Raw genomic sequence first — 12,630 nt, forward strand, 5'->3', positions numbered from 1 at the left:
CTCCCAGCACAGTGAGCGCACGCTGTGGGGGGATAGGGTGGTGCACCTACTGGTCCGCCGGTGCCTCCCTCCCCCCCTGCTGCGGCTCGGTGCCGAGGCCTCTGGTAGTTGGGGAGCACTGCTTTACAGCACCCCTCATGCACATCATGTGTTTGTTTCACATCTTACATAAGCACTTAATATTTTGTATTGCTAACAATCTCTCTGCTACTTTCCCATTTCTAATCTAGCATACATTCTAGCATCCTCCTTCTGCCTGCTTAGATAGCTGACAAAGACTCTGCTTTGGGCCCTGGTATACCAACCCATGTTGTATACAACATTTCACATACGTTTCTGAGAACATTTTCCTAATAATCTACTGCCCCTCCATTAAAGACGCCCCCAGACTGAAGGCAACCCAAAAGCAGGACTGTTGATGTTTGATACGGTTTTAAAATGCTGATTAGTTTTAGGGTTTTTTTAATTTTAATTTTCAATTAAGTATTTTAATTGTATTATTGAGGTATGTTCTAATTGATGAGCTGACTCACTGGGAGGGCAATATATAAAGTAAATAAGCTATGTTTTGATACCAATAACCATCCCTTCCTTTCAGTATATCTTTGCTACTCATACCTCATCTGACCTGTTACTCTCCCTACACTTGTGGTTAGCAAATAATTTTTTTACAAGGTTACAAGGTTTACAGTGTTCATCAAGCTCCTTAAGAGTTGTGGTCTGGCCCCCTACCTGCTAATCCTTCCTCTTTCTGTCAATGAGAAATCATGCGTATGGAAGCAAGATGGGAATCTGTGGACTCCACTGTTTATTGTTGTGTCCAGTATTCTTGCTATCCTTTGGAAGAAAAAAGATAGAATGGAGGTAATCTAGAACCAGCCCAAGGTAGAAAACTGATGTCAAAGCTATACTGCAGGCTCTATCACTCTGGTAATTTTTCCCCTCAAAACTGAAATACTTGAGTGAAAGTATTGTAGTCTGTGTTTATATTCTCTTTTTGCTATATTTCAGACTCTATAATAGCCTTTTTCAACATTTTGAATGTGAAGCAACCTCTGAAAAAATTTGCAGGATTTGAGGTAACCCTGAAGTGATGTCAATTGGCTATGCCTACTTGCCACACCCCCAGAAGTGACATGTCACCCCCTCTCACTCCAATATGAAGCAACAACGTAACAACCCCCTTATCCAACCAACCTCAAGAAGACTTATCTCTCTGGACTCCAGCCACCACCAACTGGTCAACCAGATGTGAGGAGCCCTGGCCAGCAAAGGTTTGTATGGTCAGAGCCCCTCCTCTTTCCACCCCCTCCAGGCCCATCATTGGCCATTTTGGGAGGGGGAAAACAATCATACCAGGTAATATATTTAAAAGTTAAATCCCCCTCCACTGGCAATAACCCCTCTGAGGCTCTAGCACAACCCTAGTTTCCTTCTCTTAATTTTTCTCCCTCTTTTCCACACATTTCTCCTTCATTTCTGCCTCCCTTCTTTTAATTTGAATGTGTCCATTCCTCATTTATTTTCACTTTTTTGGTCTCAAGACCTTCTCATCCCTATCCGGCTTGGTGACAGAATATATTTACAGGTAGTATAGTAGCAAACCTTTGTTTATATTGTAAATAGCACTGGGCTTTCTGAGCACTGCGCATTGCACTGGCAATGCTGGGCTTCTGTGTCAAGCACAGAAACAGTCCCCTTGCTTGGACTGTGATTCTGTGCTTCACATTGGCTCACATTGCTACAATGGCATTGGTTTTGCTGGGCACTGTATGTTGGTCTTGTTCTGCTGGGCTTGCAGAAATACCCCCTCACATACACTTTCAGTTTCTACTGCAGAAATTTTCTGGTTTGACTTCAGTCCTTTGGAAACAGTGGAGCATGGGGGCACTTTTTTTTATGGGTAATGTGATAACATCCTGGCTGGTGAAGCTTGTGATCAGTATTTTGTGCTGTTTTGGCAAGTGTTAGTTAGTAGAAGTTAGTGTGAAGACAGATTCCTAGCTCTCAAAAATGTCTTATAGATGTTTGGGTGGTCAGGTCTTGGGTTTCAGAAGCCCTCCCTCCTGGTGCTTAGGCTGAAAGTAATGTGACTGGACCAAGGGCAGCACTCAGCAGGCTTCCACAGCATGAGTGGGGATTCAAACTTGGATTTCCCAAATCCTAGTCTGATACCTTAACCACTACATTTCACTATACTGGCATTATTATTTATTTTATTTATTTATTATATTTCTATACTACCCTCTCAGCAAGCCGGCTCAGGGTGGTGTACATCATATTAAAACATCATAATAACAAAATATTTAACAAAGTTTCTAAAATGCAACATTTAAAATTAAATTTAGAGTTAAATTGAAGTGACAATTTAAGTTAGTGTCAGTAACATTACCAGCATCAGCAGTCCCAGGCTGGCTCATCGTCAGATCTTCTGGAGCTAGGCTGCAGTCAGGGGGCATCTTTTGTAGGGGGGCTGGGAGTAGATGTTGTTGTTTCATTGACCCCAACCATAAGCCTGGTGGAAAATCTCTGTCTTGCAGGCCCTTCTGAACTGTGCTAGCTCCATCAGGGCCTGGATTTGCTCTGGGAGCTCATTCCACCAGGTAGGAGCCTGGACAGAGAATGTCCTGGCTGTGGTTGAGGCCAGGTGTCTTTCCTTGGGACCAGGGACCAACAGCTCATTGGAATGGTATAGATGGAAAGATGGTCTCTCAGATATGCAGGACCTGGACCGTGAATGGGTACCAGTACCTTAAACCTAATCTGTAATTCAACTGGAAGCCAGTATGGTTGTTGGATCACAGGTCAAATGTGCATCCTTCAAGGTGTTTTTGTGAGGAATAAAAATGTTCACTGTTTCTTTTCTGGCTAGTGAAATTAAAGTTTGGGTCCAGTGGCACCTTTCAGAAGCTAAGCAGGGCCAATGCAGAGGCAGGCAATGGCAAGCCAGCTCCAAATGTCTCTTGACTTGAAAACCATATAGGGTCATCATAAGTTAGTTATGGCTTGATGTCAGAGGGAGAGAGGAAGGGAGGGAAGGGGCTGTTGAAATCTATCTGCCTCAAGTACCAAATAGGCAAGGAACACTACTGAGAATAATGCACAGTGTGTGCTACAACAGTGATCCCCAATCCCTGGTCCGGGGACCGGTCCTGGTCCGTGGATCAGTTGGTACCGGGCCGCGGATCCTCCTCGTCCTCCTCCCCGGCTGCTGCTTCAGGGGCTGCCCTGGCACTCGCTGCTGGCTCACCTTTGGTGCTCTCCAGTGGCCACCATGGCTGGGGCTCCCCCTCAGGATGGCACTGCGCAGATGCTACTGGCAGCGCCCCCCAGTGGGTGGCGGGAAGTCAGGGGTGCTGGCAGGAAACCAAGTGGAGCAGGGGCTCAGGCAGTGGCAACATCCCTCGGCAAAAGACTACCCCCCCCCCCGGGCCACAGTAAAATTGTCACGCGTTGCCTGGACCCCAGTGATAAAAAGGTTGGGGACCACTGTGCTACAGTGTACTTCCCCCACTGCTTCTTGAATCCTGAGAAAATGGGCGTTCATTTCTGCTTAGATGTTGGGATGCTTATTCTTCTTTGTCAGCTGAAGAGGCATCCTCAAAGTATGGAGGCTACCTCAAAGTATCCTCAAAGTGTAGCTTTGCTGAGGCTGTACCATCAATTCCCCCATTTACTTACTTACCCTTTTTGGAGGAACCTTTGTCCTGTTTATTATAAAAATTTTAAATGCAATGCGTTAATCTTTCCTAGTGATTCATTTCCCCCCAGTTTTGTCTTGTTTCAGAATTCCAAGAATAATTAACAAGTGGTAATTAAATCTATGTCAACACATGTCTGTGCTGTTTGTTTAGAACTGATAGCTTTTGGCCACTAGGCTAATGGATGTAAGACTCACCAGTCACTTATACATGATAATTAAATCAGCCTCACATACAGATTTCATGTTCATTCCTATGAGGAAGTGCATTTTATGTAGATTCTGACATTTAATTGTACCTGAAAAGTTGTTTTTAAATTAAGTGGATAGTCTTAAAAATCATAGACTGGTTCCAGCTGAGTAGCCATGCTAGTTTGCAGCTGAAACAACAAAGTCCATTGAACTCTAAAACAAATTTTACCATGGCATAAGATTTTGTTAGTCTGATCAAACTTGGTCAGATGCATGAAGTGTCATACACCATCAAGAGAAACATTTATATATAAAAATCTTTATGACTATGAACAGCAGAGGGTGGTGCAGTGGAGTCACTAAAAAGAAAGACCTTCACCCCGTTTCTTAAGATACGTTTTGTTATATAACATGGCAGAGCACAGTTGAAAACAAGATCCAGTTAAGAGTAAACAACCTACTCAGAGTGGGTGTGGACCACTCCCAGCTGCTGAGGAATTAACAAACTACGAATGAATAGTGTACACTAATCAGTAAGGAGATACTCCCTCCTGAATCCAAGCTGGATTGTGTCAGATTTACATATGACCCTTCTCTGGTTTTGCACTGAATCTCTATGAACTCTTCTGCTGCAACCTATGAGTACATTATGGCTAGGGAGATTGAGGTGGGTTTCAATTTTGAATGTGCAATTTGAGTTTGTGCAATATTCTGTGTGGAGACTATCCAGTATGGCCAGGTAGAAGGGTATTGCTGGCACATGATAGCATATATTATATTAGAGGATGTGGAGGTGAGTGAGACCTTCGTGAGATGGCTATGGCCTTAACCTAGACTACTTAGGCTAAATCTGGGATGGTCCATTGCTGTTGGCATGGGGTGGGAGTGACAAAGAGTGACTTCCCTTGCAGGGTAGGTGAGAAAGAAGGAGGGCTTCAAAAACTAAATGAATTAGCTTTGGGAAGGTTTTTCCATAAGTTAGCCTGTACTGGATATCTTGATTTTAAAGTTTTTAAACTGCTACCTATGCAGAGTAGTGGATCTGGTTAAAATATATATTTTTGATTAGTACAATATACTATTTTCTATCAGTGGATAGATGAGCATATAGATGGGACTTTTGTCTTCAAGGACATGGAAGGCCAGTGAGGAAAATTGGAACGTCTGAGGCAGCTTAATGAGTCTTGGGTCTAGTGTCAGCCTTTTCCTTTTTGCAGGTTACTTAAAGCCAGAGCATCTCACCCTTTGGCTTGTGCCTAGATGCTCTTAGCCTGTGGCTTGCAGTCTATGGCCCTGTATCAGCCAGCATCACTAGCACATCCTTATGGTTCATCACCAGTTCGAAGTTTATACTGGGGGCTTGTTGGATTGTATATTTTTCTTCAGATTTGTACTTTTTCATTTTGTAGGTCATTCTGAATGCCCAGTGCAAAACAAAATGGAGAAAATATTTGCATAAATATCTGGTGGTTATATTGGGGTGGATCCAACTATCATCCAAGAAGCCTTTTTCAAACTTAAATTGCTGGTCCTCCAACAGCAGAACTACTTAAAATGAAGGGAGCCTTTGTACTTTGTTAGTTGGAGAGTGAAAGGTATGGGATAGTCCCATCCTGGGACTTTGGGAGTCTTCAAATAACTTGAAAGAGTGTTCTGCTTTCCTTATTAATAGAAATCACCATTGCAAAACACTTCTGATAAACAATTACCAGACATTGGTAAATCTCTAGTGCTCATATCCTTAACACGCCCGCGGCGCCGCGGACGAAATAATTTGTTGTCCGTGATGAGGAAGGGACCTGATTGGCGCCTTCCTCAGGACAGACCATCAGCTGGGCCAATCCCCAGCCTCCTGACAGTTGCTCCCTTGATGGCGGCCTGATGCGGCGAGAGGCGCAAAGCGCCTCTCACTGTATCAGGCCGCCCACAAAGGGAACCCCTGCCGGGGGCTCCCTGCCCAACGGCCTGATGCGGAGAGAGGTGCAAAGCGCCTCTCGCCACGTCAGGCCCCCGACAAAGGGAGCCCCCGGCAGCCGCGCTCCGCATGACTGCCGGGGGCTCCGTGGTCTAGCGCCCACTGTATTTAGATTACAGCGGGCTTGCTTACTAGTATCTGCATAAAGGGAATTCTCATCTGTCAACAGCAGATAGTCATGGAGCCTAGAAAGCTGTACAAGACATAAACTGTATCCCAGTCATGAATGCCATATATTTATAGCACACACACTTGGAAAGCATCTGTTTGGCAGGCAATATGCTCTCTGTTGTTCAGCCTCAACCCTTATGCTATTTCCACCCCCATCTTCCCCAAGGATTGTTTGCATTTGTGTGCAGTCGGTCCACTCAGTTGAGAAGGAATACAAACAGATATTCATTTGTTTGATTGCAGCAAGTATATTGGGAGCCAGCATGTTATAGTGATCAGAGCATCAGACTAGAATCTGGGATACCATGTTTAAATCCCAGTTCTGGGTAACTTGGGCTGGTCTCACCCTGTCAGCTTACCCTGCCTTTCAGGGTTGTCATGAGAATAGCAGTAATAATAGCTGCTCTAACAGCCTTCTCTCCCACCGTCTTCCCTAAAGGGAGGAAGAAGAGAGTCCTGTTGTACCGACCAAGCCAATAAGAACAGGCCTATAGCACGTGCTACCGACCCTGGCTTTAGGTATATAACAGTTTGCATCCATGATTCTCAGACACTGCATAGCTGATGTTGTTATTCTCTAGGTACATGTGAAGTTTCAGGCACTTCCTGGGACAGAGATCAGACCATTCTACTACTCTGATGTTCTAACAATTCAAAGGAAACAACAGCCATCTAAGACAAAGTCCTACTTGGAAGTAGAGGTGAAAATATGCTAATACAGACTGGTAGAGTACCAGTAAGACTGGTAGAGTACCAGTAGAGTACTAGTAAGATAATGGCAAAGTGTTACTTCCCATTTTCTGTTTCAAGACCTCTCCTCCAGGCAGAATGTTCCAGTAAGAAATACCTTTCACCCCTACTTGGAATGCAAGAGCCTTTATCTTCAGTAAGGTGTACGGTGTGTATAGGAATGCAACTCAAATGGAGTAGAATATGACTGAACCCAGAAAGCAAAGAGGCAAATATTTTATTTATCTGGCATGTAAGAATTATTTTTTTCTACCATTATAGGTCCTATTAATATACTACTGTGTATATATAAGTCATTCTGCACAGCGTTAATGTTGCTGAAGTGTTACCATTGTGTAATGCTATTTATTTTTTGTTACACACGACGTCGTACACAATCTGCAACACTCCTGCAACACTCCCGCAAAAAACGCTTTGTTGTAGTGCTAGACTTTTGAGAACAACCTGCAACACATCCGAAAAAGGCATGTGCATTCTCAATATAGTGGTAGCAAGCATGTCCCTCCCTAAGCTCTCACACCCGAGCTTCCGGCATTGTGATCGCCATTCGCCCCCCCCCCCCCTTAAACCAGCAGAAGCAACGAATAAGTGATGCTTCTTTGGCTGAAAGTTCTTTCTGATACATCGAATGAACGAATATGCATTGCTACTGGTGTTTTCAGGTTTTTAAAAAACAGTTTTTAAAGGGAAGCACGAACATAACAGGCTGTTCTGTTTGATTGATGGCCAGGGGCAGGAGGGAGCACGGAAAAATATCGCTTCCTTTGTTGCGATTTTTGCGAGACCAGAAACTTGTGCGTTATGAAAACAACGCTAGTGGGAGAGCCTTTTTTCCGACAGAAACGGCTGTGTGCGTTACCGAGACCTGCCCCTACTGATTGCAGCACTTTTCAATAGCTCTCAGATTTAGAAGCATTGCCCGTTGTGCGGAATGGCCCTGAGTACTCCTTGTCATTTATGTCATAACTAGCTTCAAAGCCCATGTAAAATAAATGGGCTTTGAAAGTGGACGGTGCACAGGGGGAAGGAGGGTGGGGGGGCAAGCTGAAGAGTCCTTAGGTGGGGTGATCTGTGGCAGGGAGCACCCTGGGGGGGTGGCGGGGTAAGAGTCCGGTGTGGAGGAGGGGAGAAGCAGCTGCGGAATGCGGTCTTAGCACGGGGAGGAGCCGCCCTGGCTGCTGGGGCAGATGCATGTCGTTGGGCTGGGCAGGCAGATCTCTCGGGACTCATCCCCAGGCTTGCGCGATGGCTCCCTTACCGGCCACGGCTCAGCTCGCTGTGCGTGCTGCCTGGGCTTCCGTGCGAGGTGTCCTTATTACCGGCTCCCTGGGTAATTTCTTGGCCAAGCTGGTTGGCCAGCGCAGCAGGAGCAGGTGATGGGTGGCATGCAAGGGCTTTGAAAGGGGACGGGGCATGGGGGGAAGGAGGGCAGGGGCCAAGGCGGAGGTCCCATAGGTCTGGTGATGGGGGGGGTTGGCCGGGGGAGTGGTGGGGGAAGAGTTGTGTGTGGACTTGGAGGGGGGGGGGAGAAGCGGCAGCAGAGTGCGGGCTCGGCGGGGGGGAGAGGGCTGGTAACTCCCAGGGCAAGTAGCCAATTGGGCGAGAGGGCTTCGGTACTGGGAAAGGAGCTGGGCCGGCACATCTCTGATGCCATGACACTCCTTGGCCCCGGACTGACATTCAGAGGGGCCAATCGGGAGCCGCTTTGCTTCGAGTTTTTATCCTGGACTCGCCCCGCCCCTTTCTCCTCCCACAATGCCCTTTGCTTTATTCCTACTGCTCCCGCGGAGCGGTTTACAGATGAATAAAACTGAATGCCAGTCTTTATTGATGTCTCCAGTGTACCTAGAGACTATTGCAAACAAGGGGACTCATGGGGGAGAGGAAATCCTTCCTCCCCCCCCCTCAGGTTCTGTTCTTTTTCCTCCTTCCACTCTGGTTCCATCGTCCCTCCCTCCCTTCTCAATTTTTTCCTGCCCGTCCAAGGTACCTCCGCAATGTCTGTCCTGTTCTCTCTGATATTTCCCAGTTTCCCTTTCTCCTACTACATCCTACAACCACCCACTCCCACACACTGTTTCTTTACTCACTTTCCATCATGCTTTTCTTGTCTTTATTTCTCCCTTCTCATCATTTTTAGTGTTGCTACCAGGTCTTTTGGGCCTTCTCCGAACCATCAGTGCCTTGTGACAGGGTACCTTGATGAATAAAAAAGGGGCAAGCTGGGGTTTGTAAAATGTTCTCACAAGATCTGTGCTGTGATAGACATTTTAGGCTCATGTCTGTTCACATGCATACATTACTTGTCTATTTGGGAGGAGGTGCAGGGGGAGGTTAGATCCTCATTTTTTGTTTTCCAGTTGTTCTTTACTAAAAAAACTGTGGCTTTCCAGAAATACCCTCTTTAACCCTGTGCTGATCTTTATTGGGTGTGAGGTCATTCTTGGCTGTTAGTAATGTGATATAAACAGATTGAAAACATTGTCATGATTTATGTTCAGGAGAGGGTTCATATAATTTAGAGGAACTTGCTAAGATGACGAATCGGTGGGTTTTGCATTTCCTCCTGATGGCCTGCACAAAAGCACAACACACACTGCTTGAGCTCTTTGCTGCAGTTCCTTTTTGTCAATAGACAATACTTCAGTCATCAGTTTCACCATCTTGCAAGGCTGCCTTTATTTCATTATTTTAATTGAGTCTTGCAAATAGTTCTCAAAAGGTCTCATAGCCTTCTGTCCCTGCTGCGTAGCGCTGCTTCTTTAGCTGGAAGGAGTGTCGTGGCATCATGCAGGTTACATCTTGGAGCTCCTTAAAGCTAGGAATACCATGTATTATGACCTAGAATAGGAAGAAATACTGCAACAGAATGACCCTTAAAGAAGAGAACCATAGCTGCATGGTGCTGCTTTTTGCCTGGACAGCGTGCCTACTGGGTGGCTATTGCAGTTCTCCCTAATGGTATGGGAGACGTGAGCTCTGTGATAGTTAGCTGGCCAGGGAAAAATCATTGGAGTGGCTGAAAAAGGAGAATTAAAATATGACTCTTTGCTTGCTTACTTAGGAGCAGCTGCTACTTGCCTCAGTGAGTCATTCCGCTTCATTTATTTACACATATTTATCACTGTCTTCACTTTTAATTCCCCCCTCCTCCATGGTAAGAGTTCTGAGAAGTATTTCAGATTACCCTGTAGTGCTGAAGAACTTCATGAAAATAATACTAATTTCATTCTGGAAGTAAAAAAAACAGTATCTCTCTTCATCACACACACAGTGGGTGGAGGGGAGGTATTTAAGTGCATTGGTGCTTGTGTTTGCCTTCGGCATGTCGTTTCCAATTTATTTTCAGATGGTTAGGCTGGTATATTTATAGACTATTTTAAAAGTTAGTGGGGTTTAGAAATTTTATTTAAGGTTTTATGCTGGGGGTTAGGAGTTTTATTTAAGGTTTTGGTTTGATAGTGAATGACATGTCTTTAAACAGGATTATCCCTGTAAACATGTTTTGTAGAAACGATACTGGTTGGACTTAAAATAGTTTTACTGTTCAGTGTGAATAGTCAGAGGTTATACAAGTGACAGTCACTTGCACTGCAAACACACACACACACAAATATAAACTCCAGTTTTTAGCATAAAGCAGTTGCAGTACAGTTTCTGAAACACAAATTTGCTGAGAATGTAGTGGCTATCAACTGGTGTTAAGTATTGCTTGTGAAATAAAAATACCAAAGTATTTTAGAAGCTTTACATTTCAGAATGCAGGGAGTTCTTGATGAAAAATGTAATGGGACATTCAGATGGACAAGGGAATGAACAGAATTAAACAGTAATGTCTGGGTCAAATTACCGCCACAAAATAAAAGTTCTGTCACTGAGAAAAATCCTTTTCTTTAGAAACATCTGCTTGATTCACCCAGTCGAGGAATGTTAAACATAAAGGCTTTGTTAGTTTGTGTCTTGTTTATGAAATTAGGCTTCTACAACACACAGTCAGAGAGGTTGCTTGGGGAGGTTGGGCTTTCTGAGGTTTTAAGAAGTTGAGCCTTGTACCTGTTTGTCTGATCTCTGATTGGGTAAAACTGTTGCTAAGCTTACCCCTTTGTTCCTGGGCAAAATTAGAAAGTTGAGCATGACCTGTTTGAACTGCTTTCTGCTGCTTTCCTCAGTGCTGTCTCCTGCTTCATTTTTCTCCCTGTTCGTTGTATTTCAGAAGGCATGATAGCTTTTCCTTTATAATTTGCAGTAGGTCCAATAATATATTCTTTTTACTGATGTAAAGCACACACAAAAACTAGTCTTAAATGCTTCAGACAGTTTCCTTTTCCCATTAATTTTCTTGACTGAGTTTTGATGAAGATTACATTTATTTAATTTAATTTAAAAGATTACATTTATTTAATATAAAGTGAGTCAAGCTGGTTTGGATGTTGCTTGGCATTTGGAGACTAAAATTACCTGGGAAAACTGATGCCATTGCCCCACCCCACTGCATGGGGTGTATGGAAGGTTATTCCCCGATCCAGAGGATTTGCATACTGTTGGGCAGTATCTTGTCAAACCAGGAACCCAAAGCTCACATTCATCCAGCATGGTAACTAAGGACCACCATTCTCTCCTGGGCTGTACCTAAAAACTAGGGTTTGTCCATGTGCAAACCAGAGACCTGCTTTTTTAAATCCTAGGATTCTGGGCACGGGGAAATACATATTACATTACATTTTATTTTTTAGTTGCCCAACCTTTGAGTTCCTACTTGAATTTCAGGTTGGTCCCCCCTTCGTTTTTCTCTCGTGTCCAAGTCAACTAAAGACCTTCATTACCAGTAATGGCAGTAACAATGCCAATTTGTAATAGTAGTGCTGGTGCCCATAGAAGCATAACACTCAAGCCTTTCCATAGCTGGAGCATCAAGTTTTAGGATGGCATGGAATTGAGAACAGGAGCTGGGAGAGGCAGGAATGGCACTGCTGATTTACAGATGTCATCTACAAGGAGACTTGGGAGCGCTGAGCTCATGAACCTTGTGGCAGGTTGAGCCCTTGCTCTGTACATTCTTTGAGAAGTACAAGCTGCTTCTTTCCTGTTTCTTATAGTGCACAAATCAGCCCTTATACTTATTATGGGAATGCAGCCTAAGCAAGCATCCCTGGGATTTCTGTGGAGTTCTTCAGAAACATGAACCTTGCTTCTGGGTTGCTCATAAATGCTTCTGGGCCTAGAGCACAGCATACCACCCCCACCCCCAGAAATACCATTCCCAGGTCATCTTGACTCTGCTTTCTATGCTGCAAGTATCCCTTCTCTGGAGCCCATGGAGGCATTGAGGGGAAAGAGTGAGCCTCACTATTGTAATGTTAAAATGAACAAATAGTGTTTTATCTCTCCCTATGTGAAGAGTAAAGAGATGAAGAATATTTAAAAGTGTATTTACTAAACTGCAGTGAGTGTATTACTGTAGCCTCTGTGGAAGTGCCTACAGGTGATGAACCAAATGGTAGGGAGAGAGAAGCCAACAGGCTAGAGAAAAGGGCATCACCAAGCCAGGAGAAGATGAAGAGCTCAGGAAGGCTTCAAGAAGACTTTGGCTTGTCTAGTTAGCCTTAAACATAGAACATATGCCTTACCTCAAACAGGGAGAAAGGGGCATCTGCATTTGGAAAGGATTGATATTGTACCCACCTCAGAAGAGGTCAAAGGTTATGATCCAGTTGGAGAAAGAGAAGCGGGGTATCCAATTATTAACTTGACCTAGCTGTGTCAGATTAGGTGTTGACCGTTGTATATCTCAAACCTTGAGGTATAAACTTGCTGAGTAATAACACATTATCTGACTGTGTTC

The 12,630-nt window shown here is 44.4% G+C and overlaps 1 protein-coding gene across 2 annotated transcripts in view; it reads left to right on the forward strand.

Moving 5' to 3' along the window:
• Positions 1-12,630, forward strand: part of SESN1 (sestrin 1) — a 59,832-nt gene that overhangs the window by 16,199 nt on the left and 31,003 nt on the right. The window contains exon 1 of one of the 2 annotated variants that reach the window (XM_077302583.1): positions 1,038-1,274. The exons of the other annotated variant lie outside the window; for it this stretch is intronic. The gene's annotated coding sequence lies outside the window, so the exon portion shown is untranslated. Of the gene's footprint in view, positions 1-1,037; positions 1,275-12,630 lie in introns of those variants that run through there. 2 annotated transcript variants of the gene reach the window in all.

This window comes from Paroedura picta, chromosome 1 (genome assembly GCF_049243985.1).
Source record: "Paroedura picta isolate Pp20150507F chromosome 1, Ppicta_v3.0, whole genome shotgun sequence".
Lineage (NCBI taxonomy): Eukaryota > Metazoa > Chordata > Lepidosauria > Squamata > Gekkonidae > Paroedura > Paroedura picta.